Below are 25,613 nucleotides of genomic sequence, written 5' to 3'. Positions count from 1 at the left end.
AAAATTTTTTTTTAATTAAATTGAAGGCGGAGTTAAATAGGTTTTGATTGATGAGGGAGGCCAGGGTTATCGGGGGTGAGAGTGGGACATGCGGGGGGCATATAGGAAAATAGAGTGAAGGCCACCATTAGTCCAGCCATGACCTTGTTGAATGGTGGAATGGGCACGATGGGAAGCAGGTGGGAGAACGCGGAGGTTCGGATATATCAGGACTGGAGTGCGGAGGTGGCGAAGAGGAGGGCCGGGTACAACGAGCGAAGGCCGTGCTGCACAGGAAGGTGGTGAAGTTTGGCATGTTGCAGCCGGCGCGACTGTGGGTTACCTACAAGGACCGGCACCATTATTTTGAGTCTCCGGAGGAGGCGTGGGCCTTTGTTCAGGCCGAGAAGCTGGACACAGATTGAGGTTCGGGATGGGCGATTTGGGGACTGCGGTGGATATGTGATGCCTATTTTTGGTTCGGGGGGTGGGGGGGGGGGGGGGGGTGGGGGGGGCATTTGCATTGTTTTGGGTTTCTTTTTCTCTGTATTTTTCTCTTTCGGGCTGGGGAGGGTGGATGGGGGCGGGTTGGGCACTGTTTTGATTGGTGGCGGGGCCTGGTAGGTGGAGAGCGCGGGTTTTTCTTCCCGCGCCGAAGACTGGGGGGGGGCGGGGCTGGGACGGGGAAGCGAGGATTGTTTCCCGCACTTGGAACGGAGGGGGGATATATGGGCCGAGATTCTCCGATCACCCCCGCTGGGTCGGAGAATTGCCGGGGGCTGGCGTGAATCCCGCCCCTGCCGGTTGCCGAATTCTCCGGCACCGGAGTTTCGGCGGGGGCAGGAATCGCGCCGCGCCAGTTGGCGCACCCCCCCCCCCCCCCCCCCCCCCCCCCCCCCCCCCCCCCGCGATTCCCCGGCCCAGATGGGCCGAAATCCCGCTGCTAGGATACCTGTCACGTCGGCGTGGATTAAACCACCTCTTTTACCGGCGGAACAAGGCGGCGTGGGCGGGCTCCGGGGTCCTGGGGATCTGGCCCTGGGGGGTTGCCCCCACGGGTGGCCCTGGCCCGCGATCGGGGCCCACCGATCCGCGGGCGGGCCTGTGCCGTGGGGGCACTCTTTTCCTTCCGCCTTCGCCACGGTCTCCACCATGGCGGAGGCGGAAGAGACTCCCTCCACAGCGTTTGCGCGGGGATGCCGTGAGCGGCTGCTAACGCTCCCGCGCATGCGCCGCCCGGCATTGTCATTTCCGCGCCAGCTTGGCGAGGCACCAAGGCCTTTTCCGCCAGCTGGCGGGTCGGAAAATTAGTCCAGCGCGGGCCTAGCCCCTCAAGGTTGGGGCTCGGCCCCCCCAAGATGCGGGGAGGATTCCGCACCTTTGGGGCGGCGTGATGCCCGACTGATTTGCGCCGTTTTTGGCGCCGGTCGGCAGACATCGCGCTAATACCGGAGAATTTCGCCAATGGTTTTAACTACATGTAGGGAATGTTCCCTTGGTTGGGTGCTGGATGGGGATGGGTGAGGGATTTGATGGGGAGCGTGTGGGCACCGGTGTTGGAGGGAGGGGGAGGCCCGGGGATGGGGAAATTGAGATAAGGCCGCAAAAGGAGCTGTGCCAGAGGGGGCGGGGCCGGCTCAGGAAAGCGTGGGCTTTTTCCCCGCGCTAGGGAAGGACGGCGGTTGGGGTCGGAGATGCGCACACTGACTGAGGGGGAGGGGGGATTCCCACACGGGGGGGGGGGGGGTCGGGGGGGGGGGGGTCGATGGGAAGGCGGGAGAGGCCGGGGGTCAGCAGGAGTCAGCTGACTTACGGGAGTGTTATGAGGGAGCAAAAGATCTAACGGGGGAGGGGGGGAGGGGGGGTGTTATAGGGTTGCTGCTGCATTGGCCAATGGGGAACTGGAAATAGGAGAGGTGGTCGGGGCATGGTTCCGCCGTCCTGAGTGACTGGAGGGTGCGGGGGAAGTGCGGGCACGTGACTGCCCTAGAAAAGGAGATGGTTAGTTGGCAGGGGGGTGGGTGAGAAGCCCCCCAATCCGGCTGATACTTGGAATGTGAGGGGGCCTGAATGGGCCGGTTAAGACGGCCCGAGTGTTCGCGCGCTTAAAGGGACTGAAGGCAGACGTGGTCATGCTTCAGGAGACACCCTTTAAAGGTGGCAGACCAGGTCAGGTTAAGAAAGGGATGGGTAGGACAGGTATTCCATTCGGGGCTGGATGCGAAGAACAGAGGGGTTGCAATACTGGTGGGGAAGCGGGTGTCGTTTGAGGCCAAGATATTGTAGTGGATAATGGAGGTCGATACGTGATGGTGAGCGGTAGGTTGCAGGGGGTGTGGGTGGTACTGGTAAACATATACACCCCGAACTGGGATGATGCCAGATTTATGAAGCGCATGCTGGGTCGGATTCCGGACCTGGAGGCAGGAAGCTTGATAATGGGGGGAGGATTTCAACACTGTGCTGGACCCAGCATTAGATCGCTCCAGATCCAAGACGGGGAAGAGGGCCAGCTGCGGCCAAGGTGCTTAGGGGGTTTATGGACCAGATGGGGGAAGTGGATCCATGGAGGTTTGCTAGGCCCTTGGCCAGGGAATCTCATTCTTTTCTCATGTACATAGAACCTACTCCCGGATAGATTTCTTTGTGTTGAGTAGGGCCGCTAATCCCGAAAGTGGAAGGAACGAGAGTATTCGGCTATAGCCATCTCAGACCACACCCCGCACTGGGTGGAGCTAGATTTAGGAGAGGAGAGGGACCAGCGGCCCGCTGTGGCGTCTTGATGTAGGATTACTGGCGGATGAGGAGGTGTGCGGGAGGGTGCGGGGGTGCATTGAGAGATACTTGGAGGCCAATGAACAACGGAGAGGTGCAGGTGGGGGTAGTCTGGGAGGCGTTGAAGGCGGTGGTCAGGGGAGAGTTAATCCCCATTAGGGCCCACAGGGAAAAGAGAGAGGGCAGGGAGAGGGAGAGGTTGGTGGGTGCCCCCTGTCCCTCTTGTTGTTTGCATTGGCAATCGAGCCTTTGGCCATGGCCTAAGGGAGTCCAGGAAATGGAGGGGGTTGGTCCGAGGGGAAGAGGAACATCGGGTGTCGCTGTATGCAGACGACCTGTTGCTGTAATGTGGCAGATCCAGTGGAGGAGATGGTGGAGGTCATGCGGATCCTAAGGGAGTTTGGGGACTTCTCGGGCTATAAGCTCAACGTAGGAAAAAGTGAGCTCTTTGTGGTGCATCAGGGGACCAGGGAAGGGGATAGACGACCTACCATTGAAGAGGGCGGAAAGGAACTTTCGGTACTTGGGGATCCAGGTGGCTGGGAGCTGGGGGGCCCTGCACAAGCTCAATTTGACGCGGTGGTGAGCAGATGAGGAGGATTTCAAAAGATGGGATGTGTTGCCACTCTCGCTAGCGGGCAGGGTACAGTCGGTTAAATGATGGTCCACCCGAGGTTTCTCTTTGTGTTCCAGTGCCTTCCCATTATGATTACCAAGCCTTTTCAAACGGGTAGGTAGGAGCATCATGGTTTCGTGTGGGCAAATAAGACCCCGAGGGTAAAGAGTGTGTTTCTGGAGGCGTAGCAGGGACAGGGAGGACTGGCGCTGCCGAATCTGTGTGGTTACTATTGGGCAGCCAACGTGGCGATGATCCGTAAGTGGATAATAGAGGGAGAGGGGGCGGCGTGGAAGAGGTTGGAGATGGCGTCCTGCAGGGTCACGAACCTGAGGGCGCTGGTGACGGCACTGCTGCCGCTCTCGCCGACAAGGTACACCACGAGTCCAGTGGTGGCGGCAACGTTGAAGATCTGGGGGCAGTGGAGACGGCATAGGGGCGAGGTGGGAGCCTCGGTTTGGTCCCCGATTCGGGAGAACCATCGGTTCGTCCCGGGAAGGATGGATGGGGGGTTTCGGAGCTGGTATCGGGCAGGGATCAGAAGAATGGGGGACCTGTTTATAGATGGGACGTTTGCGAGCCTAGGGGCGCTGGAGGAGAAGTTTGGGTTACCCCCGGGAAATGCTTTCAGGTACATGCAAGTGAGGGCGTTTGTGAGGCGGCAGGTGAGGGAATTCCCGTTGCTCCCAGCACACGGGATTCAGGACAGTGTGATTTCGGGTGTATGGGTCGGAGAAGGCAAGGTTTCGGCGATCTATCAAGAGATGAAAGAAGAGGAGGAAGTTTCGGTAGAGGAGCTAAAGAGCAAGTGGGAGGAGGAGCTTGGGGAGGAGATTGATGAGGGTCTGTGGGCTGATGCCCTGAGTAGGGTTAACTCCTCTTCCTCTTGCGCCAGGCTCAGCCTAATACAATTCAAGGTTACCCACAGAGCGCATATGACAGGGGCGAGGTTGAGTAGGTTCTTTGGGGTGGAGGACAGATGTGGGAGGTGCTCGGGAAGCCCGGCGAATCATGTCCACATGTTCTGGTCGTGCCCGGCACTGGATGGGTTTTGGAGGGGCTTTGCGAGGACTATGTCCAAGGTGGTGAAAGCCCGGGTCAAGCCGAGTTGGGGGTTGGCACTATTTGGGGTAACTGACGAGCCGGGAGTGCAGGAGGCGAAAGAGGCCGGTATCCTGACCTTTGCGTCCCTGGTAGCCCGGCGGAGGATCTTGCTATTATGGAAGGACGCAAAGCCCCCCAGTGTGGAAGCCTGGATAAATGACATGGCATGGTTCATTAAGCTGGAGAGGATAAAGTTTGCCTTGAGAGGGTCTGTGCAGGGGTTCTCCAGGCGGTGGCAACCGTTCCTAGACTATCTCGCGGAGCGCTAGGAGGAGGTCAGCAGCAGCAGCAACCCAGGGGGGAGGGTGGGGGGGGTCTCTTTTGGGATGGTATTTGGGCGGGTTGGGGGGGGGGGTTTCCCCAAGGGTACTTTTGAATGTCATATGGGGGAGTTAATATATACGGGAGAAACCCAATGTATAAGTAGCTTATTATTTTTGATTGTGGTGTTTGTGTTCTGCTTTTTGTTACGGGGGGGGGTTTGTTTGTTACAAAAATTTTGTTGGAAAAATTTGAATAAACATATATTTTTTTTTAAAGTGCCGCAGGAACAAATAATCTTAATTACATCAGAGCAGAAACTTACCGCTGGCAATGAATTCACAATTATAGCCGTGTTCTCATTTTCACAATTCTGGTTGGAGCATTGTTGTAATCTTTTCTGTGGTGAATATAATACGTTACCTCACGGCAAGACTTTGACTGGCATCAGCTAAGAGGATTAAGCACCTGTGCTTTGCTTCAGTTTGAAAAGACGGCATCAATCCTGCGGAAGCAAAATGGGAAATGCTGGGCGGCACGGTGGCTCTCATCATCATAGAATTTACAGTGCAGAAGGAGGCCATTCGGCCCATCGAGTCTGCACCGGCTCTTGGAAAGAGCACCCTACCCAAGGTCAACACCTCCACCCTATCCCCAGAACCCAGTAACCCCACCCAACACCAAGGGAAACTTTGGACACTAAGGGCAATTTATCATGGCCAGTGGTTAGCACTGCTGCCTCGCGGTGGCGAGGACCCGGGTTCTATCCCGGCCCGGGGTCACTGTCCGTGCGGAGTTTGCACATTCTCCCCGTGTCTGCGTGGGTTTCACCCCCACAACCCATAGATGTGCAGGTTGGGTGGATTGGCCACGCGAAATTGCCCCTTAATTTCAAAAAAATAATAATTGGGTACTCTAAATTTTGGGGAAAAAAAGAAAACTGGGATCTTGTGTTATGGAAATACAAGGAAGAAAATGAGCGGCTTGTCCATCAAACCTGCCTCACAAGGCACAATGGCCGCGACATCATGACTAAACATTCCTTCCCTCAATGCTCCACAGCCAAGCAACCTGACGGCAGAGAGAAAGAAAAATGATTGAAAAAGGCCCAATAACAGTGAATGAAAAATGCACTTCAAAACTCCTCTTTGATTCGCTCGGGGCATCGGGAAGGTGAGTGCGCGGAGAAGACGTCCCGTGTAGCTGATGGAATTATCCCCAGGTTGTTATTTTTTATTTAATTCTCAATGTGGTGAATATACACCGCTGCAAGCTCCATTTCAATTCCACTCATTCATTGGTCACCAAACAGCAGTGCCGACCTGGCTCTCAACAACTTATATTTACATGCGTCAATAATGTCATGAAACATCCCCCAGTGCTTTGGTGAAGTGTGATAAAGTAGAATTTGACATTGAGTCACAGAAGAAGCAGGTGTCTAAAAGCATGGTCAAGGAGATAGGTTTTAAGGTACGGGTTTAGGAATGGAAGCAAGGTGGAAAAGCGAGGTGAGGTTTCAGGAGCGACTTCCAGAGCTCAGGGCCCATGCGGCCACCAATTATGGGACAATTGAAATCAGGGGTGCTGAGGCTGCCAGTGTTAGAGGATCACAGTTCTCTGAGGCTTGTGGGGGGTGGGTGAGAAGTTTAAAATAAAGGTGTCAATGTGAGTCACAGGAGCAGTAGTGCTGGGAGAAAGGGACTTGGTATCACTTTGGACAAGGGTAGCAGAGATTTGAATGATTTCTCATTTATGTCAACATCAAAGTTGAGGGGGTGGCATGGTGGTGCAGTGGTCAGCACTGCTGCCTCACGGTGGCGAGGATTGGGGTTCGATCCTGGCCCCGGGTCACTGTCCGTGTGGCGTTTGCACATTCTTCCTGTGTCTGCGTGGGTCTCACCCCCACAAATAGGTGGATTGGCCATGATAAATTGCCCTTAGTGTTGGGTGGGGTTACTGGGTTATGGGGATAGGGTGGAGGTGTTGACCTGGGGTAGGGTGCTCTTTCCAAGAGCCGGTGCAGACTCGATGGGCCAAATGGCCTCCTTCTGCACTGTAAATTCTATGATTGCTATGAACCCAAAGATGTGCAAATTGGCCATACTAAATTGCCCCTTCATTGGGGAAAAAAAAGAATTGGGTATTTTAAATTTATATTTAAAAAAATCATCAGGAAGTTGTGACTTCAAGCCTTACGTGATGATTTGAGCATAGGTGATGGCGACATTAAAATATGTTGGAGGTGCATCGGCAGAGTGTCTATCTGCATATTCAGGTGAGTGTTAAAGATTTTACAATACTCTTCCAAAAAGAGCATGTCTCCCTCAGCCAAGCCCGTTAAAGCTGGGAGATTAACTCGCCATTAATTTCATTACTGTCGGGAGTATTTCCCTGTACACAAAATGACTGTCGGGTCTGCTGACATAACAACGAGCTGTACTCCCAAAAGGAAAGGTTTTAGTGGAGCATTGGCAAATCTAATATGGATTTCGAGAGATACTTCTGTGTCTGGAGGATGGTTAGAATGTGGGACTCGCCGCCACAAGTTGAGGTGACCAACACTGATGCGTTTAAGGGGAAGCTGGATAAGTGCATGAAGGAGAGAGGGATAGAATGTTATTGGGTGAGATGAAAGTAAGGGCAGGAGGATGCTTATGTCAATGGAGGAAACACCACTGCCCAGGAGAACTCTTTCCCCCTGGATGTGATCATAGAATCCCTACAGTGCAGCAGGAGGCCATTCGGCCCATCAAGTCCGCACCGACTGTCCAAAAGAGCACCCTACCCATGTCCGCTCCCCCGTCCAACCCACCCTATCCCTGTGACCTAACCTGCACCTCCCTGGACCCGAAGCGGCTATTTTATCACCTAACCTGCACATCTTTGGGTTGTGGGAAGTAACCGGAGCACCCGGAGGAAACCCACACGGACACTGGGAGAACGGGCAAACTCCACACAGACAGTGACCCGAGGCCAGAATTGAACCCAGGTCCCCGGTGCTCTGAGGCAGCAGTGCTAACCACTGGGACGCCGTGCCGATTTCCCTGAGTCTGATTGATCACCCAGGCTATGTGACCCTTACTCTGCTACGTTACATTGGCCTTAAAGGGACAATCGCCGCCCGAACTTAAAATGTAACCAAGCTGCACCGACAATGAGGTTCGGTAAGCTGCAGGTGGGTTACTGTTGCGAAGTGGCAGTGGTTCTATTCTTGCAGGTTTCTTTCTCTTTGACGATCTACAATCTGTTAAGCTTGCTGTGTATGTAATGCACTCCTTACTTTAGCTCAGTGGGCTGCCAGCTGGTTCGTGATGCAGAGCTAAGGCCAGCAGCGTAGGTTCAATTCCCGTACCGGCTGAGGTTATTCGTGAAGGTCACGACTTCTCAACCTTGCCCCTCGCCTGAGGTGTGGTGACCCTCTGGTTAAATCATCACCAGTCAGCTCTCCCCCCCTCAAAGGGGAAAGCAGCCTATGTCATTGGGGACTATGGCACCTTTTACTTACCACCAGTCTGGCTTGCCTTTGGGAGCCACATTAATGGGATAATCCCATCATATTGTATAGTCCCACCTGTGCCATGAGATACGGTTTTCTAAATTCTGGAAGCTGAAGGTCCCCCATACAACAACAACAACCGCTTGCATTTATGTATAACCTCTAGTGCATTGAGACATCCCAAGATGCTTCACAGGAGTGCTATCAAACAGAATTTGGCATTGAGCTTCCGAGGAGATATTAGCACAGGTAGTCATGGGGGGGGGGGGGGGTTGGGTTAGGGAGGGAATTCCAGAGCTTAGACCCAGGCAGCTGAAGATCCAGCCGCCAATGGTGGAGCGATTAAACCTGGGGCCGCGCAAGAGGCCAGATTTGGAAGAGTGCAGTTACCTCAGAGGGTTGTGGGACTGGAGGAGATCGCAGAGATGGGGAGAGGTGAGCACGGATTAAAAACTTTCTCGAGGCATTGCTTGCCCCGGAGCCCATGCAACTCAGTGAGCAGAGGCGAATGGGACTGTTGCGGTGCAGTCAGTGCCAACTCCAAGAGCATCGATGATCTCTGAGGGAAATACATGTCGCCCTGATCTGGAAGGCAGTCACATGAGAGATCCACTCGCAGATTAGAAAAAGGCTTTGATTTGGGAAACAAACCTTAACCCGTGCAGATACAGAAAAAACCCAAAGCTTCCAATCGCTTTGACATTATTATTGCCCTGTGTGATTCACTTTCCGCTGCCTTTCTCCCAAGATTGCAATAATAACATTAATAATCTTTATTAGACAAGTAGACTTACATTAACACTGCAAAGAAGTTACCGTGAAAATCCCCTAGTCGCCGCATTCCGACGCCTGTTCGGGTACACAGGGAGAATTCAGAATTCTCCTAACAGCACGTCTTTCGGGACTTGTGGGAGGAAACCGGAGCACCCGGAGGAAACCCACGCAGACACGGGGAGAAATGAAATGAAAATGAAATGAAAATCGCTTATTGTCACAAGTAGGCTTCAATGAAGTTACTGTGAAAACCCCCTAGTCTCCACATTCCGGCGCCTGTTCGGGAAGGCTCCGCACAGACATTGACCCAAGCCAGCAATCGAACCCGAGTCCCTAGCGCTATGAAGCAACATTGCTAACCACTGTCTTGATGTGCCGTCCAGTGCAAACCAAGTCCCTCGCGGAAAACACAGTTCATCGCAGGAGCACCAGAAATAGAGCAGTGAAAGCAATGATATCGCACGTAGGGGGGAAAAATAGTTTGCTGAAACTGGTCTAGTGCAATTCTGTGCAAAGGACAAAAGCAGTTGTTCCTGTAATTATTTTGCAGCGCAGGTATGGTAAAAAGGTGATTACAAGATTCAAGGAAAGCCATTTCAAGGTAAAACATCACATTGTTTTGAGTGTTCAATGATGCCCCAGAGTCTAATGAAATAACGATTTGTGAAGATGAGGAAGAACTGATTCCTCCAACAAAACGATTATTTTAGCTGTTTCAAATCCCATGCTGAGACCCCCCAGTAGGAAGGAATGTGTGGGGAAAGAAATATTGCTGGTGACTTGCCATTTATTGCCAGAATCAACCACTGGGGAGAAAAATGATATCTAAAGGAATTCTGCAGGATGTGTGGATTCATGATGGGATTTTCTGCTTCGTTTATGGCGAGTTTTCATTCAAAATCAATCTCCCCGCAATATTCGCACAATATTTCCCTTATCAGTCATCCGAAGAAAATTCTCTGCCTTTGAGGAGCTCTTCTCGGGATTTCACTTCATCCCTTTACCATTTTCAAAATGGCCACCGAGAGCGCTGGTTCAACTTTGACCTTTGAATTCCGGCAGGTTTTGCCCTTTATTAAATCATTAATGGAATGTGGGCAGCTATTAATGCCCGTCCTAATTGCCAGAAATCCCACAACAGATCAAGAAACCTAATCACACAGTGTCCCTAGTTAATCATAATAGTAATCTTTATTAGTGTCACAAGTAGGCTTACATTAACATTGCGGGGATGGCATGTGGCACAGTGGTTAGCACTGCTGCCCAAGGCACTGAGGACCTGGGTTCAAATCCCAGCCCAGGGTCACTCCCTGAGGAGTTTGCACATTCTCCCCGTGTCCCCACAACCCAAAGATGTGGATTGGCTACGCTAAATTGCCCCTTAATTGGAGGAGAAAAAAAAAGTGGGTACTCTAAATTTATTTTTAAAAAGGAAAAAAAACTCCTAGTCGCCACACTCTAGCCTGTTTGCGTACACCGAGGAAGAATTCAAAATGTCCAATTCGCCTAACAGTACGTCTTTTGGGACTTGTGGGAGGAAACCAGAGCACCCGGAGGAAACCCAAGCAGACACGGGGAGAATGTGCAGACTCCACACAGAAAGTGACCCAAGCCGGGAATCGAACCTGGGACCCTGGTGCTGTGAAGCAACAGAGTTAACCACCGTGCTACTGTGCTGCCCCATGTTACACTGCCCCTCCAGCATGCTCCACCATTCGCAGTCAGAACATGGCTTATCTTTCTGCCTCCACTTCACTTTTCCGTCCTGTTCCCATACGCCTCGATTGCCGTAGTGTTCAAAGATCTATCGAACTCGGCCTTGGAAGCAAAATACTGCAGATGCTGGAGGCCTGAAATGAAACAGAAAAGGCCAGAAAAAGCTCGATAGAACTGGGGAGCATCTCTGGAGTGAAAAACAGGGCCCGATGTGACTCTTCTCCAGAGCTACTACTACCACAGTTTTCCCAGCACTTTTTGACTGCTCTTAAGACTGACAATGGTGGGAGAGCATGATTAGAGTGTGACAAATTCACTTAGCCTGTTTCCCATGCAAGTTTCAAAATACGGATTTATAATAGAACAGAATGAATGGCTTTAAAGTGTGGGTTGAAATATGCCTAAAAGTCCTAGTCCTCCGACTTGTAACCGTACTCCATCCCAGACACCATTTAGATTTGACCCCCCCCCCAATCACCCCCCAACAATATTAACACGCATTAACAAACCATTTGCATTTTGGAGGGTTGGTGCAGACTCTGGGCTGAATGGCCCCCTTCTGCACTGGAGGGATTCTCTGGTTTCTTTTCATGAAGGAAGCTAAACATTCCGCAGAGTATCCCTCTCTTTATATCCCGGACTCTCGTACTACAGCCAACAATAGTGTCGATTATTCATTTTCTTTCTCAAATTTACAGATTAATATCTGACAGCGTCGCTCTCTCTCTCTCTCCAGTGATCCCACCAGCATTTTATTCCACTTTTAGCCCCCTCCTGCCCCGAAGCCACTGGCAGATTTGTTCCGAATCTGTCGATCAATGTATTCAAGTCTTGAGCAATTCCTTTGAAGCCGCCTCATTCCTTTTGGAGATTGTCACAGAAGGAAATTAATATGCAGTGTTTAGCATTTCAAGGCAAGCACATTCTCGAGCTGCTTCTGTTTCGTTTTTAAAAAGATGGTTTTAACTTGATTTTCCCCCCATCCCTTTTATATTCCATTTTTACCCTATTTAAATTCCATTATCCCATCCTTCCCGCACAAACACTGAGTCAGAGAGAAGCACGGTTGTTTTTAATGTCACTGTTTTGCGACACTGTGTTCTGTCAGGAAACAGATCTGGGACTTGATGCCAAAATGAGTGAGATGTTACCACTGTGGTTATCCATTTCTATCATGTTTCAGGTCTGTGAGGGCGTTTGTTGATCCCTAATGACACTGATAGCTGAAAATAACGGGTTAGGCCTCGGCTCCGGAGTGTTGTGTGTAATTCTGTTTGCCACACTTCAGGAAGGATCTCGAGGCCTTAGCGAGGGTGTGGAGGAGATTTGCTGGAATGGTACAAAGGCTTCAATTATGTGGAGAAAATATAGAATCTTGTATAGATTCCCCCTTCGAGCAGTGAAGGTTGCATGAGGACGTTCAAAATGATGGTGAGGTTGCGACAGGGGAAATGAGGAGAAACTATCGCGACTGGCCGGAGAATCAGAGACCAGAGGACAGAGTTTTGTGGTGAGTGGGAAACGAGAGGCTTGGTGAGACTGGATGACCCTGGAGCTTGTGTCTTGTACATACAGTTTAGATTTTTTTCTTGTACAGTCGAGCGTTAATAAGCCACCGTGCTTTGTCGTATAAACATGGTTGTTCAGAATATTGCTTCGCAATCGCTGTCTGCAAGTCTTCCTCTGGGACGGTTGTGAGACCGAACAGCAAGTTGCACTCCGGAATCCAGACTGACTGACTGAATGCTGATTGATTCTGTAAAGTGCAGTTGGCAGCGTGCACACTGTCATGATATTCAAACACACACATCATGATGGACACACTAACAGGCAAATCAGAGTACACAACACCACAACCAATCACAGACAAGAACACCAACCACATAAAAAGCACGAGCACGACACCTGGAGGTCAGTAGGTCTGGGGAGAAGGAAGCATGAAAGAGCTGTTGAAACACCACAAGCAGGGAGCCCCCCACGTGCAGAGTGCAAAGACCAAGTTGTAAATAGCAAGTTTAAATAAACAAGTGTTGTACCATATGCAACTGTGTTGGCTCTTCTGTGTGTTAGAACACCCAACACCACATGGTACAGGAGTGGATCGATACCTGCCTACCAACCTGCCATTCTGGACATGGACCACACCGGCAAACCGCAGCCGATGCAAGTCACGGGGAACCTAGGCACCAACTGGAAGCTCTACAGGCAGCGATTTGACCTGTACATCCGTGCCACCGAAAAACAGAATGTCTCGGATGATTCGAAGATTGCAATGCTCCTCTTCTACGCAGGCCCCCACCCAAATGATGTCTTTAATTCACTGGTGTTCGAGGAAGGCGAAAACCAGGCCAAATATGACACGGTCATCCTCAAAATGGACCAGCACTTTCAAACTGAAGTAAACGAAACTTTCGAAAGATACATCTTTCAGCAACGCCTGCAAGGTAAGGAGGAGCTTTTTCAACCCTTTTTGACGCACCTCCGGATTCTAGCGCAGTCCTGCGGTTACGGCACCACCACAGAGTCCATGATCAGGGACCAGATTGTTTTTGGCGTTGCCTCCAGTGGCCTACGCCAGCAGCTTCTTAAAATAAAGAGCCTCACCTTAGCGTCTGCTGTGGAAGCCTGTGTCCTCCATGAAAATGCGACCTGCCGTTTTGCCCGATTTCAGGCGTCCGAGTTGGCACGGAGGGGGTCCCCAGCCGTCGAATCGGCAAGCCAGGCCGCCCACGACGTTGAACGCATCCAGGCCGTCGATTTCTTCCCGCCCCACGGCCCGGACGACAGCGGCCGCTTCCCGCGCTTTTCGCGGTCTCCCGCGCAGGTGCGCGCCAAGAATAACGGCCACAACGAGGGACGCACTGCGCAGGCGCGCCCACCGCAAGATCGCACTGCGCATGCGCAGTGGCGCAACGAACGCCGTGACGTCATGACGTGCAGCAAGTGTGGAGGTCTACACTTAAAAGGGCAATGTCCTGCAAAATACCAACAGTGCAACAGATGTGCCATGATAGGCCACTACGCAGCCCGCTGTCGTGCGGCTCAACCCATGGATCCGGCGCATCCTCGACAACCTCGCACACGAGTCAGGACCGTCCAGCCCACGCATCAAGACTTCCAGTTAAGTGATGCAGATGACCAGGATGACTTCAGAGTTGCCGTCATTGATGTCAACAAGGTCAATGCCATCAATCCAGACGATGAGTGGTGTGACACCCTGACGGTCAACCGATCGCGCGTCGCCTTCCGTCTGGACACCGGCGCATCCGCCAACCTGATTGCTTACTCTGCAGTCCAGGCCATGAAGGTCAAACCACTCATCACACCATCCCGGCTTAAGATGGTTGACTATAACGGGAACGTTATCCCGTCCGTAGGATCTTGCCAGCTACAGGTGACTCACAAGAGGTACACGGCCACACTCCCCTTCGAAGTTGTGGGCTCATCAAAGGACTCGTTACTGGGCGCACAAGCGTGTAAGGTCCTTCACCTGGTACAGCGCATCATGTCTCTCTCTCCAGATGAGATATCCGACTTCCCGGATGCTGAGTTCCACGCGAATCTCCATTCCCTCCTCGCTCACAACCAGGAGGTTTTTGAAGGCATGGGGACATTGCCACACACGTACAAGATTCGACTCAGACCGGACGCCATCCCTGTCGTTCACGCACCTCGCAGGGTTCCTGCGCCTCTCAAAGACCGCCTCAAGGCACAACTGCAGATTCTTCAGGACCAAGGGGTCCTATCCAAGGTCACGGAGCCCACGCCATGGGTCAGCTCCATGGTCTGTGTAAAGAAGCCCTCTGGCGAGCTCCGTATATGTATAGATCCAAAAGATCTGAACAACAACATCATGCGGGAACACTATCCCATCCCAAAACGAGAAGACCTCACCAGCGAGATGGCGCGAGCCAACATATTCACTAAATTGGATGCGTCCAAAGGATTCTGGCAGATCCAACTGGACCCGGCCAGCCGAAGACTATGCACATTCAACACCCCTTTTGGCAGATTCTGCTACAACCGGATGCCATTCGGCATCATTTCGGCATCTGAAGTATTCCACCGCATTATGGAGCAGATGATGGAAGGCATCGAAGGGGTACGTGTATATGTGGACGATATCATCATTTGGTCCACCACTCCGCAGGAACACATGCATCGTCTTCGACGTGTCTTCACCCGCATACGGCAAAATGGCCTGCGTCTCAACCGTGCGAAGTGTGCTTTCGGCCAGACGGAGCTGAAATTCCTCGGGGACCACATCTCAAGGTCCGGGGTCCGTCCCGATGCAGACAAGGTTAGCGCCATCACAGCCATGCCACGACCGGCTGACAAGAAGGCTGTCTTAAGATTCCTGGGCATGGTCAACTTCCTTGGGAAGTTCATTCCCAACCTGGCTTCTCATACAACAAACATGCGCCATCTCGTAAAAAAATCGACGGAATTCAACTGGCACCAGTCGCATCAGCAGGAATGGGAGGAGCTCAAGCACAAACTGGTCACGGCACCAGTGCTGGCCTTCTTTGACGCGACTCGCCCTACAAAGATCTCAACAGACGCCAGCCAATCTGGTATTGGAGCGGTACTCCTGCAAAAAGACAGCACGTCATCATGGGCCCCGGTTGCGTATGCCTCACGAGCCATGACCCCTACCGAACAGCGCTACGCGCAAATCGAAAAAGAATGCCTGGGCTTGTTAACTGGACTGGACAAGTTCCACGACTATGTGTATGGCCTGCCACGATTCACGGTCGAAACTGACCACCGCCCCCTGGTCAACATCATTAACAAAGACCTGAACGACATGACTCCTCGCCTCCAGCGCATCTTACTCAAACTCAGGAGGTACGATTTTGAACTGATCTACACTCCGGGGAAGGAACTCATAGTGGCGGACACTCTTTCCCGAGCAGTGAGCACACCACCAGATGCGGAGGGGTTCGTGCGTCAAATTGAGGCACACGTGACTCTGACAGCAGCAAATATGCCAGCTGATGATCCTTGTCTGGCCCACATACGCGCAGAGACGGCGACTGACCCTCTGCTGCAGCGAGTGATGCGCCACATGACGGAAGGGTGGCTAAAAGGGCAGTGCCCCCAGTTTTACAATGTGCGAGATGATCTCACCAATATAGACGGGGTCCTTATGAAATCGCATAGGATCGTCATTCCACACAGTGTGCGCCAGATGATTCTTCGTCAACTACACGAAGGCCACTTGGGTGTCGAAAAATGCAGACGAAGGGCCCGGGCGGCGGTATATTGGCCGGGTATTAATGAAGACATAGCCAACATGGTGCTCAACTGCACAACCTGTCAGAGGTTTCAGCCGGCGCAACCTCCGGAAACACTTCTACCACACGAGATGGTGACGTCCCCCTGGGCGAAGGTGGGTGTTGACCTATTTCACGCGCTCGGCAGAGATTACATTGTTATTATAGACTACTTCTCAAACTACCCGGAAGTCATGCCTCTCCATGATCTGACGTCGTCCGCAGTCATTGGGGCCTGCAAGGAAACGTTTGCTCGCCATGGCATTCCAAGGACTGTCATGTCAGACAATGGACCTTGTTTTGCCAGCCGTGAATGGTCGTCCTTTGCCGCAGCATATGGTTTCACTCATGTGACATCCAGCCCTCTGCATCCACAATCGAACGGGAAGGCTGAAAAGGGTGTCCACATCGCAAAGCGGCTCCTGTGCAAGGCGGCTGATGCCGGATCGGACTTTAACCTTGCCTTGCTGGCCTATCGATCGGCCCCGTTATCCACGGGCCTCTCGCCAGCGCAGCTACTAATGGGTCGCTCCCTCAGGACGACGGTACCTTCCGTCCTGGCACCGACAACAGACCATGAGGCGGTTCTTCGGGACATGCAACTGCAGCGTGATCGCCAGAAAGGTCGGTACGACACACGAGCGACGGACCTGCCCCCCCTGTCCTCCGGAGACAAAGTACGCGTCCATCAACCGTATGGTGGCTGGTCAGCACCGGCCGAAGTCCTCCGACAAGTGGCTCCCCGCTCGTTCCTGGTTCGCATGCCGGATGGTTCCGTGCGTCGCCGCAATCGGCGCGCCCTTCGCCGACTTCCACGTTCACAGCCACACAACACGCCAGATCCTCAACAGGCTTCCGAGGATGACTTTGTGGAGCTGCCGCACATCACGCCCTTTCCATCGCCACCCATGGCCATGCCTGCACAGCAGCCGGTGGTTCTTGATCCACCCTTAAGGCGGTCAACCCGAATTCGTCGCAAACCCATTAGAATGGACTTATAATACAGTTCATATGTTTAATAAGTTGGACAATTTTACATGATAACCTGTTGTTGTTTATCGTTCCAGATGTCGTCTGACTGGACAACTGTTCAAAATTTTTTTTCTTCTTCTCTCGTTCGCATTTCTGTTATGTTATGGTACAACTGGATTCATGTGACGCACTCGACATCGCCCCATGTACATAGTTCCGTCATAGACACATGCTGCACACGACACACACACACTCTTAGATGCACTCACGTCACGATCATATTTATTACCACGTAGGCACATATCTTTGTAAAAAGGGGGGATGTCATGATATTCAAACACACACATCATGATGGACACACTAACAGGCAAATCAGAGTACACAACACCACAACCAATCACAGACAAGAACACCAACCACATAAAAAGCACGAGCACGACACCTGGAGGTCAGTAGGTCTGGGGAGAAGGAAGCATGAAAGAGCTGTTGAAACACCACAAGCAGGGAGCCCCCCACGTGCAGAGTGCAAAGACCAAGTTGTAAATAGCAAGTTTAAATAAACAAGTGTTGTACCATATGCAACTGTGTTGGCTCTTCTGTGTGTTAGAACACCCAACACCACACACACCTGGAAGGGGCCTCACCATGTTTGGTTCATCCAATGTTTGCGCTGATTTTTCTTCAGTTGGCCAGGTATGCATTTTGGGCAGGTCTGTCATTTTCATGACAGACATTTCAAAATGGTCATTACAAATGGTGCAAAGGCATTTAAATTGTCCACGTAAATCATGTTGCACTTTGAGGTGCTTCAATGCAATTGTGATATATGTAATATTCACTGTACAAATTCAATGGGAGTCATACAGCCCGAGGGGGTTCTCTGCAATTCGCCTCCCCTCGGTTCACTATGGCTGGAAGGTCTAAGACAGCGACCTTCCCCCACTTCCCTATGGCGATGTTAGCACCATTTGATGCAACTGTGAGTGGCTTGAGGCCAGTTCAGGAAACAGTTAAGAGTCAACCACATTCCTGTGGGCCTTGCCACATGCGGAGCAGACGGATAAGGACAGGAGTTTATTTAACAAAAGGATATTAGTGAATCATTTGGGGTTTTCTTTCTCTTTCCCCCCCCCCCCCCCCCCCCCCCCCCCCCCCCCCCCACCTCCGCTTCCTGATTGTTTTTACTGCCAGAACTCTTTATTCTCTCCAGGTTCTTTGAAACTGGATTCAAATCCTCAAGCAGCCATGGAGAGACTGAAACTCGCTGTGCCTGGATTATTAACATAGTAACATACCCGGCACACTAAAATTGGGTTCTCTGCTTTCCCCCATCACACTGAAAGGAAAACCTTTTCAAGTTAAGATGTAGCCAAAAGCAAATCCTCGGGCGCCTCGTCCACTTTATTTGGTGCTTCCTGTTCACCTTTGTCTTAAATTTGCATCAGCCTGTGTGAAGGGTGGCCACTTTCCCCCTCCCCTGCTTCTGTCTGGGGGGAAAAGCAGTGTTAGAAACCCTGTCGGGAGTGTGTGCAGGAAAACCCAAGCTACAGACTATGCCAGAATCAATGGAGCTGTTGTGTCACTTTGAGTTATTTCCTAATGTTCTGCGGACTTGCACGTCATTTTGTGTTGGCGATGCTTTGATATTTGCTTATTGATGTGCTTGAGGTGCAGTCACGTCTTGCTGCCGGTGCTGGATTAGTAACGCTCCGAGATCAAATCCCACCCCGGCAAGCTTAATTTGTTTACCCTTCCGGGCCGGCTCGCATTCTGTGGTGAAATCTTAACCCATTCACTGGTACCCGTGAGGCATTTTGTGCACACGCGCGCCACTCTGGATTGAGTGGTTAATCCTCTCGACGCCTTCTGAGGTTGCTCTGCACCACACCCTCGGTAGGAGGGGCAGTTACCACCATTGCTTTGGTGCCACCCACATCCCTGTGGTGATATGCATCACTGTAAATACACAAGGGGTTAATGTAAATACACTACTACTAAGTAAACACTAGAGGGAGCACCGGAGATGTCATGACATGCAGACATACAACTAATGAACACTTAGAATAGGACACGACCAATAGGCAGTCAAGACATCCAGCGGTGACACTACCACAAGTGGGCAACCTATATAAAAGGACAGGGCACACATGCTCTGTCTCTTTCGACACTTAGAGAGAAGGACAGGGGCAGATCAGAAGCATCACACCCACCACGTGGCTTAGAGCAGACTGGTTAGTTAGACTGAGTTACTATAGCAAGATTAGCAGGAGAGTCGAACTCATAGAGAACTGTGCTAATGGTTCAATAAATCACATTGAACTTACTTCAAAGTCTGGAGTATCTTTTGGTCAAAGCTGCATCGAGTTGCAGCCTGTGTTATCCAAGAGTACATTCCAAGAGCCGGTGCAGACTTGATAGGCCGAATGGCCTCCTTCTGCACTGTAAATTCTATGATAACACATCAATCCTGGGAACAGTTGCAGAATTTGGGGGCTTGAATAATCCTGACTCACTGTGGCATCGCCGCTGGTTCTTGCCAGTACTTGTCCCTAAGACTCTACCTTCACAGTGGAATGCAACTGAGGAGTTAACCACTTGTTTTCCCCTTAATGGATTGGATGTGTGGTTGGCGTTGAAGTGTTGCTGGTTTTGTTACAGATATCACACTTTGCAGAATAAAATGTTGAATTTATTCACGTCAAATTAAATTGCAGTATGAAGTTCATGGCATATACGCACATTGGGAAAATCTTTAATAAAAGGAATCCTAAGGCAGCACAGTGGCTAGCACTGTCGCTTCGTGGCGCTAAGGTCCCAGGTTCGATCCCGGCTGCACATTCTCCCCATGTTTGCTCCCACAACCCAAAGATGTGCAGGGTCAGTGGATTGGCCACACTAAATTGACCCTTCATTGGAAAAAATGAATTGGGTAATCTAAATTTATATTTTTTTAAATTACAAGGAATTCTACTCCCCATCTCTGCCCAGAAACACAGGCTGATAACTGAATACAGTCAGGCTTGACTCTGCATTAGGATTGGCCCCTCTAGTTGGACATGTTATCACGTCCAACTGCCCCGCCCTGTAAACAGCCCTCCCCCGACACGACCCAACACCCCCAACATTTGTATAACTGGTCAACAAGTGTTCAAAAAGGAAGTGTGTGCGTGTGTCCTTATGTCCTGCAATCCAGCAGAGAGCTCTTAGCTGTGCCTGAAGGAAACACGATGACAATTAACCCTTGTTCGCATGCTTGAAGGCATTGTGAGTGGACGGAGCCCCTTCAGTCCCTGGATCACAGCAATGAGCAACATATCGCTGAGTTCATGTAGCAGACTTTGGATAATTATTACATCTGTAGCTAATGCTTAAGTGACACCCATCTGGAGTCCATGGACTAATTATTTTAAAGGATTAGTGTCATTGCAGTAAGGGAAATGATGAAAGAAAGCATGCAATGTCTGGTGTCTAATTATTTTAGTTTGCCATATTGATTTCCCTTGCAGTATAACCATTAATCTGTGTCCATTTACCCTTGGGTGTGATTATTGCTGCCATTTGTATGGACTGGAGGTTGTGACTTGGTGAAACTGGTGCCCCCCCCCCCCCCCCCCCCCCATTCCTGTTTGTCTCATTGTAATTCGGCGTATGAGATTCTGCTGCCAGTGATTAATTGGACAATGTTATAAAATGAGTTAATCGTGAGTCCTCCGCAGCAGTAATGATTTTCCATTTGAGCAATTGGATTCAGCCTGATGCTTTTGTCATTGCCATCTGCCAGGGCACTGCTTTCGCCACGTTTCACCGTCCATACCGTGTCTGCGTGGCAGAGGTTATTGTTTACTGCTGGCTAGGAGCAGAGTTGATTTCTGGGACGAACGACTGCCCTGATCGCCATTTCTGCTCCTTTTGTGTTGAGTCACTGAAGAGGGCCTTAGCGAGTCTGGCACAAACGTTCCAAAGGACTTCCTGTACTATTAGATACGCCAGCTGTGGCTGCCTAGGTAGAACGCTCGCCTCGGAGTCAGAAGATTGTGGGTTCAACTCCCATCCAAGGGCAGCGTAACAATCTAGGTTGACGCACACACCGCAATACTGAGGGAGTGCAGCACTGTTAAAGGATGTCACCTATCAGATGAAACATTAAACGTAGCCCCCAATCTGTCCTCTCCAGGTGAATGTAAACAATTGGATGGCACCATTTCACGGTAAAGCAGGAGAGTTTCTACCCTGTGACCTGGCAAATACTTGCCTCACAATCAAAATCATAAAAATAGAAACCCTGATCATCATCATCATTGCTGTTGGTGGGAGCTTGCTGTGCGCAAATTGGCTGTCACGTTTGCCACAGCAGTGATCAGGGGTTATGGGACCAAGGCAGGAGAATGGGGGTGAGAAAAATATCAGCCATGATTGACTGGCAGAGCAGACTCGGTGGGCCGAGTGGCCTAATCCTGCTCCTAAGTCTTATGGACCAGATATTGAAATACTTTGTCAGCTGTAATGTGCTTTGAGGTGTTTGCCGGTCATAGAAGGCACCAATGTTTTTGTTTTCACCAATGGAGCTATCATTTTGTCTGGAACAATATCCAGCGAGCAGCATTAAGGTGAACAACAACTAAATATTCTTTTGTTGGTAATTTTTGAGAGAGGAATCAATCGTGGGTGTCATGATATCCACATCAGCTATCATGGTGCAATCACACACACACTGATGGACAGGTAGTTGGACCAACCAACACACACACAACATCGCAGCCAATCACCAGTGAGAGCACACGCACTATAAAACAGGAAACACCACAGTTCCCGCTCATTCTACCAGGAGATAACTCAGAGCACAGAGCTCACAGCGTGCCACTCTGACATACACCATGTGCTGAGTGCCTCATCAAGATAGTGATAGGGCTGGGTCCACAGGTTAGCTGGTGAAGCACGAACCTAAGTCAGCAGTTAGTAGTTGTTATTGTTTAGACAATAAAACAGAGTTGTACCATCTACAGCCATGTTGGATCATTTGTGCATCGGAACACCCAACACGACAGTGGGTTTTCAGGATCTACCTGAATCGCTGACAACCGAAACCTCAAAGCGAGTGTCATCTGAAGGATGGTTCCTCAGCCAATCCATTGCATCGTCAGTCCTGCGATACCGTCAGCCTCACTTGTGTCCTCGGGTTTCCGAGTGAGGCTTGAGGCAACAAACTTCCGATTCAGAGGAGACAGCCAGATGCACTTGGCTGAGCTGAATATTTATTTTGAAAAATGGTAACTGTTCAGTCGTGCCCGGAATCCCCAGGTAGGATTTGCTCTCTGAGGTAAGGAGCAGCCAATTCCTAAGTGGGTAATTTCTAAAACACTTCGACATTACGTGTAATTATTTTCCCCTTGGAGTACCTCGATGCGAAATGCATCTTGTTTTAAACGTGCCCCTCGTCTGGTTTTGAATGTTGACCTGTGAGTTTGTGCCTAAATATTACAGTACGAAGTCTTACAACACCAGGTTAAAGCCCAACAGATTTGTTTCGATGTCACTAGCTTTCGGAGCGCTGCTCCTTCCTCAGGTGAACGCTCCGAACGCTTCCTCAGGAGGAGCGCTCCGAAAGCTAGTGACATCGAAACAAACCTGTTGGACTTTAACCTGGTGTTGTAAGACTTCGTACTGTGCTCACCCCAGTCCAACGCCGGCATCTCCATATCATGCCTAAATATTACGTACAACGGAAGTGGACTTTGGTGCACAGTGACACTACATGTCGATGACCATCTGCTTTTGCCTTCAGCGAGAAAGTTAATGTTTGTAGCTGTGCTCACACGTGTTAACAGATCATGTGCAAAAAGCCCACCCAGAGCGAGTCTCGTGGGTGGTCGTGGTAGGAGCCTCGTTGCCAAGTGATAACCTTTTTCTGCTTCACAATGACCTTTTATTAAGACAATTAAATCACCTTTGACAGTCGGGGCTGTTCTTCCCATTTAAGGAATGACATTCATTTGTAAGCAGTCGGCAAATTCCTGCCTGGTGCAAGGCATTTGTATTTTAGCCTCGGTTACTAACAGACAGATTTCTTTTTTTCTCATTGGCAAGTGTCGATAACTTGAGACAGAAGTGCTTTGCTGCTAGTTCAGCATTCCCACTCCCGAGGACATTGATGAATCGGTCAATATTCCAGGTGCCTGTGTGCCTCAAAGCGATGTAGGGCAAGACCGAGGAAAAGAATTACACAGAATGTGCAGTACAGAAGCAGGCCACTCGGCCCATCTACTGGTCAACACCAGTTCATATGAGCATCCGCCCGCTAGAAGGGCGCAAGGTTGATGTGTTGGGTAGGCTGAGTCGAGGTGAACTGCACTTGATGCAGTGTAGCGAGAGACAGACCTCCAACACTTGATAAAATGCAACACGATTTTATTCAACATCCAAACTATTATACATGTTCAACTGTGGGTCGACAATATGCTGACTTGGCTGGAGACCTGACACTAGCCTAACCAGACTAACTTAGCTACCACATGGTGTAGGCACAGGCTAGCTCACGAGCTCTGACTGTCTCAGAGGCAGGGTCCCGAGAGAGCAGGAAAACTGGTGCCCTCTGGCTTTATAGTGGTCGTGTCCTGTCTGGTGATTGGCTGCTCTGTTCTGTATGCTTACTGACCACCCTGTGTGTCAATCACTGCCTGTCTACACTCCATTGTATACATAGATGTATATTATGGCAACGGTAGGACAGTGGTTAGCACTGTTGCTTCACAGCGCCAGATCCCAGGTTCGATTCTCGGCTTGGGTCGGGTCACTGTCTCTGCGGAGTCTGCACGGTCTCCCCGTGTCTGCGTAGGTTTCCTCCGGGCGCTTCGGATTCCTCCCCGCAAGTCCCGAAAGGCGTGCTGTTAGGTAATTTGGACAATCTGAATTCTCCCTCGGTGTACCCGAACAGGCACCGGAATGTAGCGACTAGGGGCTTTTCACAGTAACTTGTTTGCAGTGTTAATGTAAGCCTACTTGTGACACTAATAAAAATTATCATAGAATGCCTGGACTGCCCATTGAGAATGAATACTGTAATGTGCACAAGTGTTATTTGAAAAGGTTGGAAACGGTCAAGAGGGACAGGTGGCATCTGTGGAGAGAGAATCAGACATTATGGCCAAAACTTTGCGGCTGTCCTCACTAGTGGGATATTCCGGTTCCATTAGTTGTAACTAAGGATGGAGAATGTTTCTATATACCTTCCATTTAAAATGGCCATTCTATCCATGTGCCTTAGTCCTGCCCGCTTAACCCTGCTTCCTTCAAAGATTCAAGTATGCAACAACACAGAAGATAATCTTCTTCCCCCGTTCCAAACATAGAGTGTGGTAATTGTGAGTGGACATTGCTCTCGGCACTGAGATTGAGCGTAACCATGGCAGTACATCCCTTCCACTCCGTCTGCAGGTGGGCTGTATTAGTGCACATAAATTAAAGCAGTTGCAGCCCAGGACTGTCGCCTCAGATCACAATAAAATAATCCATCGGCTACTGACAGAGAGGCAGCTGTGATTGATGGCTCCATTGAGCGATGGAAGAATTGACGGAAAGAAATTGAACTGTGCTTGCAGGGGGGGTTTTGAGTGAAATAGCGTTTGGAATTCAGACGAGACAACCACTGGGGAATACAAGTGGCAGACATGTTATTGATATTAGTAAATCTATTACAATGACATGAATAAATGAGGATAAATATTACAGGATAGTCCGCCAGCTTCTGTATTTATTTGCTTCCAAGTGTAATCTGAGATGGTTTCCAGGATTTTTCATTGTTAAGCTGTTATCTCGCTCTTGCTACCCATTAGTTCATTTTAAGCATCTTTGCCAGGTCGAGCTGCAGTACAGTGATGGAAAGTTGTATTCTCAGTATGTCGCTGATTTTAATGGTGGCGTTTTACAAGGTGAGGGTCACTAAAAACAAAATAATGGGATGTCCCATCTCCCGCTCCCAGTGTCGGCATCAAGCATCGTACGTCAGGTACACCAGCTCAACTCTGATCCACAGGCCTCGAGTCTAAGCACGGAAGGGGCATCCCAACTGATCCCATGTACGATCTGTCCCAAGTATGCACTCATCTAATTCTGGCTTCTTGAACATCCCCAGCTTCTAATTGCTCTGACATTCGTGCCATCAGCCTAAACTCTGGGATCCTCTCCCTGAATCTCCCCACCTCTCTTTCCACCTTTCAGACCCTCCTGAATACCCACCTCTTTGCCCACGATTTTGGGCATCTGCCCTAATGTGGCTCGCTGTCAAACCTCGCTTTATAAAGCGCTCCTACGAGACACCTTGGGACGTTGTATTACATTAATGTACGATATGAATACAGGTTCTTTGGCCTCACCGAGTGAGACATTTCGGGCGAGTTAGACGTAGTTCAGGAGGAGCTTTGCTCCGATAAACAGATTTGTAAACCCGCTTTTTCAGATTCTCATTTTGATCATTTCAGATATGAACATCAGAATCAATAATAATAATCTTTATTAGTGTCATAGGTAGGCTTCCATTAATACTGCAATGAAGAGGAAGCTCATGTGGGGCATAAAACACTGGCATGTAGCGGTTAGGATAAATGGATTTTACAGAACAGAGACGAGCCAATGTTAAAATGGGAGTAAG

General features: G+C 50.3%; 1 protein-coding gene across 1 annotated transcript in view; it reads left to right on the top strand.

The window, feature by feature from the left end:
- ndst2a (N-deacetylase/N-sulfotransferase (heparan glucosaminyl) 2a) overlaps positions 1-25,613 on the top strand; it is a 630,597-nt gene that overhangs the window by 188,990 nt on the left and 415,994 nt on the right. The gene's annotated exons all lie outside the window — the stretch shown is intronic.

This window comes from Scyliorhinus torazame, chromosome 28 (genome assembly GCF_047496885.1).
Source record: "Scyliorhinus torazame isolate Kashiwa2021f chromosome 28, sScyTor2.1, whole genome shotgun sequence".
Taxonomy (NCBI): domain Eukaryota; kingdom Metazoa; phylum Chordata; class Chondrichthyes; order Carcharhiniformes; family Scyliorhinidae; genus Scyliorhinus; species Scyliorhinus torazame.
The sequence above is the reverse complement of the archived record's forward strand: the minus strand, read 5'-3'. Positions and strand labels throughout refer to the sequence as shown.